Source organism: Gekko japonicus, unplaced genomic scaffold (assembly GCF_001447785.1).
Source record: "Gekko japonicus isolate JY-2015 unplaced genomic scaffold, Gekko_japonicus_V1.1 scaffold2483, whole genome shotgun sequence".
Lineage (NCBI taxonomy): Eukaryota > Metazoa > Chordata > Lepidosauria > Squamata > Gekkonidae > Gekko > Gekko japonicus.
In genome coordinates, this window is record NW_015163678.1 from 213,477 (window position 1) to 220,610 (window position 7,134).

The following is a 7,134-nucleotide window of genomic DNA, read 5'->3' on the forward strand; positions in this document are numbered from 1 at the left end:
AGTGTGATATGCAGAGGGGTAGCAGGCATGGAGAAATCAGCACTGGTAATGAAACAGGAGACCTAGGTCTCAGTTTGGTACAGGAGGATTCTGTCCAAGAGGATGCAAAGAATAAATGGAAATAAGTCTGAAGAAGTGAGCAGTGACTCATGAAAGCACATACCCTACTACAAACTTTGTTAGTCTTTAAGGTGCTACTGAGGTCTTTCTACTGCTATTAGAAACCACAACATTCAAAAACCAGTGGGGGAACATTTTAACCTTCCAGGGTGTTCAGTGGCTGACCTAAGAGAAGCAGTTTTCTTACAAAGGAAGTTCAAAGGGAGATTAGAAAGAAAGACTGCTGCAGACTCTGTCTCTCTCCCGTACTCTCTCGCATGCTCTCCCAGGCTCTTCCCCCACCCCCCGAAGAAGTGTGCTTGCACACAAAACCTGGAATAAAACATTGTTGGTCTTAAAAGTGCCACAGGACTCCATTTTTTTTTATCTCTCTCTCTCTCTCTGGCTCTTTCCTTCCCCCTCCCTTCCCAATTGGGGGAGGCTTGTCTTTCTCTCCTGCGAAGCAGGAAATAGGAGAGACTGGGCAAAAGGAGCTGTGATGCAGAGAGCAGGAAGCAGCAGAGAGCCAGTTGCTCACGGACCGGATAGCTCCCCTGCAGGGGCCAGCTCTGGCCTTTGGGCCGTATGTTTGACACCCCTTTACCTTTAGTCTGGAAGTCTTTAAATGAGCTTTTTTTGTCAGTTAAGCAACTGTAGTATTTACTTCATTTATACTCTGCATTTCCCCCCAGTGCAGGGACAGCACAGCTCACATAATTCTCTCTTCCATTTATCTTTACAGCAACCTTGTGAGATTGCTTAGGCTGAATATATGTGACTGGCCCAAGATCACCCAGCAAGCTTCTGTGGCAGAGTGGGGATTGGAACCTGGTACTCCCAGATCCTAGTCTTACACTCTAAACACGACACCACACTGGCTCTGTATGTTCTTGAAGAGAGTGTGATTGTCATGATGATTGTTTTGGGGAGATTTGTTTATTTTATTTTATGATATTTTGTTGGGTGGTATGAATATTCTTGAACATTTTTGAGATCCCAGTGTATCCTGTGGTTCATTCCTTATTTCAGTGCTACTCGCCATGTGAATAAGCCGTGGAGCCCATGTAGTGGATTGAACTTGCAACATCTAAATTCATATCTCCACTTTGTCATAAAGCTTGATGGGTGATTGTTTCGTGCTCTCTCAGCCTGATCTACTTTAGTGGGTAGTTCTGACAATATCAAATACTTTTGAGTATGGTGGTGTGATTTTTTTTCTCCTATAGGTAAAATAATACTCCATCACTTGGAGCATACATAGTCATTGTATCAAAATATATTCCATATCTTTGACCACATGTATGCCGTCATCAAAGCAACTGGTTATATTATTCACATTCTCAAGTATTTAGGTTTAGGAGGTGATCTAAGCAATGTTCACATACTTGATCCTTAAGGTTCAATAAAGCCTAAGTTCTATTTTATATCCTTAGTGATCACAGGCATTAGTGAGTAAAGACAGCTGTAGTAGTGTATGTTGTGCAATATTAGATGTTGAGGTAGGTCTCTTGGAATTTGTAGTTATATCCAATATGCAGCCTGATCCCATGGATGTTTACTCAATGGTAAAAACCATTGAATTCATTGGGACTTAAACCCATGAGCATGCCTAGCAGATCATAAAATATTGGGGCAGGATTGCAGCCTACATTTCATAAACTAATTCCAAAAAGTACAAATCATAGGAGATGTGCAGAAAGGAAACACAAGAGTTGAAGCAAAAATGGTTATAACTCCCTCAGAGCGGCGTTTTATTATAACTTTTATGTGTTAGAAAGGTTTCATTTCTCTGGGGTAAATAGAATAGACCTTGAGAACAGTCATTTCACTGGTATTGTCAAGTCTGAAATGCATTAACACACCAGAGTAGATAAAACTGAAAATGAATGTTTAAATGGTTTTCTACTTTAGGGAGATATAGAGTTGAAATGAAAACTATATAAGATAATTAAAATTGGTGCTAACTGCCTCACTTTTCAGTGGTGAATCAGTTTAACAGTTTAGTCTTGTGGGGGGGGGGGGGAATCCTGTGCACCTAGCAAAAGAACATAAAATTGTTGGGATGGGCTTACAGTGTCCCAGGCAAGAAATCTATCCATGGCTTTTGTTTTTTAACAAACAACCTTTTCTTGTTCTGAATTTAGCCTCTTGGAATTTGTTGATAAAGAGAGGTTAAAGGGATGTTTTGATCCAGATAGAGGATGTGCATTTGGATATTTCTGGTCTGAATATATATATATATATATATGGAAAAAACCTTATTGGTATTTTCCAAATATATCCGGGTCTTCAGAGGGTATCTGGAATGTTTTGGGATACTGAAAAATGGGTCCCAAAGATCCCAGGACTGAACGGGAATATCAGAAGCCAGCATTTTAAGGCTCCCAGGACCGTTTTTTCGTTAATTTTACTGTGTGTCCGTGTCTTGCTGGGGTTTGGAATTGGCTTTGCCATGTTGCTTTGGCTTTCCTTCTGTCTTCTGAAATTGTTTTTGTTTTGTTTTGAAATGTGTTTTTTTTGCTCCGGTGATTCACAAATTTGAAGTAAATGTTGCTAGTCTTTAAGGTGCTACTGGACTTCTGTTTTGTTTTGCTATGAGAGACTAACTGGCAATCCCTTTGCAGTTGGCCTGAGCTCATGGAGTTGTTGTGTGGACCAAATGAAGAAGTATTCCCTGTACATTGTCCTAATTAATTAATTATCGTATGGCATTGGGTGTGGAATAGCCTAAAGATCGTCTGACAGCCAGGAGTCCCAGCTCTTTGGCAATATGCACCACTAGGTGGCGAGCAAGAGTTGTTTTTTAAGGCAAGAGACATTTCAGAGGTGGTTTGCCATTGCCTGTCTCTGCGTCATGACCCTGGCATTCCTTGGAGGTCACCCTTCCAAATACTAGCCAAAGCCGACCCTGCTTAGCTTCCGAGATCTGATGGGATCAGGCTAGCCTGGACAGTCCAGGTCAGGGCATATATAGTTCTCAGCTCCTTGGAGATAAAGGTGAGATAAAACATTAAAGTATAGTTTAATAATGTAATGAGTAAGATTATTGGTCTGTACTGTGAGAGCAGTTCTCCAAGTTTATTTAGATACTTTATACCTCCGTGTCCTCCCCAGTGGGGGCCCAAAGCTGCTTACATCATTCTCTTCTGTTCTATCCTTGTAACAACAACTCTATGAGGTAGGTTAGGCTGACTGTGTGTGAGTGGCTCAAGGTCACCTTGCGAGTTTCCTTCACAGCACAGGGGTTTGAACCTGCATCTCCCGGACCCTAGTCTGACTCTTGGATAATGTTCTTTCCCAGCTTTCCTGTCTGCCATCCATCAAGAACGAGTGCCAGCTGTTGAACCTGGGACCTTCTATATCCATGCATGGAAAAGAAAAAGACATCGCAACCTGATTATAAATTGGCAAGCAAAATGCATTAGGCTTCATTATCATATTCTTTTCTCCTTGCCAGAGCAGAAAATTCATATGATTACAGCTCCTTGATAGGAAGTAATAGGTATGATTGATCTTGTTGGGGGAGCAGAAATTCCCATGTGGCCAGAAACTCCTTAATTCTTCATGTTGGGAACAGTTTCTCAACTGTGCGAGAGAGTAATTAGCGCTGCACAAAATTATGGCCATGAGTTTTAGTCAGTGACCTATAAAGCAACACCCAGAGTTGTCGTTTCCTAAATGCAAGTTATGAGAGATGACAACGAAAATGTGGCCACAGTTCCAGAGAGTCTAAACATTTCACCCTTGATCCCTAAATGTTTTTAATGAACTTGAAGTGGGGGAAGCATGCTAGCACACCGGAAAAAGGTGCCAGATGGAACACACCAAACAGGGCGCAGTGTATTGCTGTCAGCAGAACACCTTTGGCGTTTACCCAGTTTACCCAGTTTGGCGTTTACCCGGTCGTTCATTTCTAAAAATAACCTGGGTAGGCTTTTCTGTCCTGTTAGTTTAATTGGAAGGATTTTGTCTCCAAATTAGCCAGGTCACTTGGGGCCAATGCTTGTCTAAGCATTTTGGCTGCTTTCCATGGTGGAAGAATTATTCTAGTAGCAATTACGCTATACGTGGCTTTTATCTGATTTCTCTATAATTTTTTTTTGCCTACGAAAATATGTGTGTTTCCTTTCTGCAGTACAAAATTCACTTAGCTATGTACCAGGTAGCAAAGTTTTGAGCACCAGTTTTTGATTGCTCATCATCACTCAGGTTTGTCAACTACATTTTATATATTCCTTAATCTATACTTGGATAATACTTAAACTGCGGAGGACTGCACCCTTAACTCCCCAAATCTGATCTGAATTGCCTTCCTTTGCTGGCTCAGGGAAAGTGTCCCCTTGTGAACTCTAAGAGAATTTTCAATCACCATTTTAAGAAAAGAATTGCAAAATACATCATTTCAGAAAAGAGGTTATGTAGACCCTCCTACATGTTTGAGACTTTTGGTTTCAGTGTAAACTACCTGCAGACACAACAAGCAAATTACAGTGCAATCCTAAAAATACTTTCCTGGGAGTAAGTCCCACTGTTTAGGATTGCTTCATTACCATTGCACCCCTCCCCTGAGTTATGGTTTTAGTCTGCCCTTCTTCTGAGGACCTTAGTGGCACTGGCATGGTTTTCCTCTCATCTGTTTTACCCTTACATAAGTAAGGTCTTGGACAGACTGTCCTAAGATCACCCTGTGAGTTTCATGGTTGAGTGGATTTGAGCCAGTTTCTCTCCCAACATTAGAACAGAACTCATATTGCTATACCACACTGACCTAAAGCAAAAGAAGGGCTTTTTTTGGGAAAAGTTTAAGTATCCTAGTTTGGTTGCTGAACTGTTATTCTATATTGTATCTGTAATTCTATACTGCAAATCCCTCTGGGCTAGTTGGCTGCCACTGCCCTGCCACAACACACCTTGATTTGAAGGTCATGAGTTCTTCCAGGGTTCATATCACATTCGCAATACAACATCTATGAATGTTAAGGTGTGTGCCCCTTCCTTATCTTCCCACCCCAGTGTTTCAATGATCAAAATCTGGTCCTCCATATTTACATAGTTGCTTGACTGTCTCTGGGATGAAGTGCTTATTTGCTATCTGGATTTTTTCTTTACTGCCAAAGTAGAAGTGTTTGAGACTTATGTAAATGCATGATTATTGCACCTGAGCAAGAATTTTTAAAAAATTCAAAAGAATAGGGTCAAACACTGCCCCATCTTTCTCTTTGCAAAGGCTCTTTACCAAGGCAAGCAAAACTGCTTCAGTCCCCCAACTTGGGACTGTTTGAAATGGGTATAGAAAATCATCATCATTGGTGAACAGCTTGAGCTGAACTGTTTCTATCTGCACAAGCACTTTGCCCAGTGTCCTTACTATCATAATGGAAAATGTTATTTTCATTTCCTAATTTCAAACTTATGGTGTAATCACATCAAAGAATGCCCTCTAACATGCTGCAAAAGTGTCTTTGTGACTTGCTTTTCCCCCAAACCATTTGTGAATTTATCACATCTTTCATTCCTAGCTGGAGAAAAATGGTCCGTAGTGGTATGGAGAATATCGATCCAGCAGTGTTTACAAGCAGCTGGAGTATTCTCCAGATAGACATAAGTTTCAGAGGCCTAATTAATCTCCCAGCCAGTTACAGATGTTGCAAGTTGGTAGCCTGTAGTGTGCGAACATTTTTATTTAGTCAAAATATTTATAGGCTGCTATTCCACTAAAAAGTTGCTAACATAGCGTATTAGTAAAAAAAATGGAATGTCAATATAATTAAAATAAAAAGCATGAACAGATTAGAACAATGGATAAAAGCGGAAGACAGCCATTTTTAAAGTAATTTTTGATGAGTGAAAAGGTCTTGATGCCTAAATTATAATAGTTTTGGCACCTTGGGAATATGTCTGGAGAAGGCATTTATTTAGTAACTAATTCTTCTTGAGTGACTCCCTAATAGATTGCCTTAGCTGTGCTGCTGTTTTATGTTTATCACAGTAAAATAGACCTAATTTTCTTTAAGGACTAAATGGATGGAAGTCTCAATGTTAAGACAACTTTCCTCTGGGGATTCACACACTCCATTCCATCCTCTCACACATGACTTCCCTTGTCTTTTCTGTATTGTGCTGCAGTCATAGTTCAGTGCTATCTCCCCACTGGTGCGAGAGTAAGAGCTAACCCAGATTGCCTTGAAACCATGTTTTGAAGTAAGCTCCTGGAAGGCATTTCTGGCTTTCTGTTCTTCCTGATTTGGAGAGGCTATGATCTCAGAATATTTGGGTGCAATGACAATTGGAAACTGACTGTTGGGAAACTGCTGGGGTGTTTCCCTTCTGGGGAGAAAAAGGTGGTTGAGGAGGAAGGATAAACAAATAGAAAGCAGTGAAATTCTCCTGGAAGGAAAAAAAAGGGGGGGAAAGATCCTTCTTGAAGTTTTTTTTTTGAGGAAGTCTTAGATAAATGGCTGTATCCACATGACATTTTCTGTTGTGGATTCACTGCTGCTGCAGATGCAGAGGTGTTCACAGTGGCAACAGACCATCCAGATGGAAACTAACCCAGGCATTACATTGGTCATCCTGTCGTGGCTACATTTCTTCTGGTCACACCACCAGAAGGCTTTTTGGCCAACACTGTGCATCTGATGTGCAAAAAGGGCTGGGGAAATGGGAAAATAGCCCTGAGGGGATGAGGGCTTTAAAATGGTGGCTATGAGGATGGAAGATTTTGAAAATGTACTTTCCCAATCTACACAGCATACAAAACTGCTCAATTGTCATCTTTTAGGAAAGGCTGTAGCAAAGCAGCTTTGGATAAGACTAGAGAAAGCAGAGAATGTGCTGGAAACATAGACAATTTGAGAACAATGTTCTACGGATACTTCAAAAACAGTGCTCTACTATGAAAGCCAAGTTGGAGCAAAACATTTATGTGGATAAAGCAACCGTTGCCTTTCTACCAAGGAGACCAAATATCCATACAGTTTTCCAGTTGTACATTACAGTAGCATTACAAAAGTTATGTGAATCAAGATTTGCAAA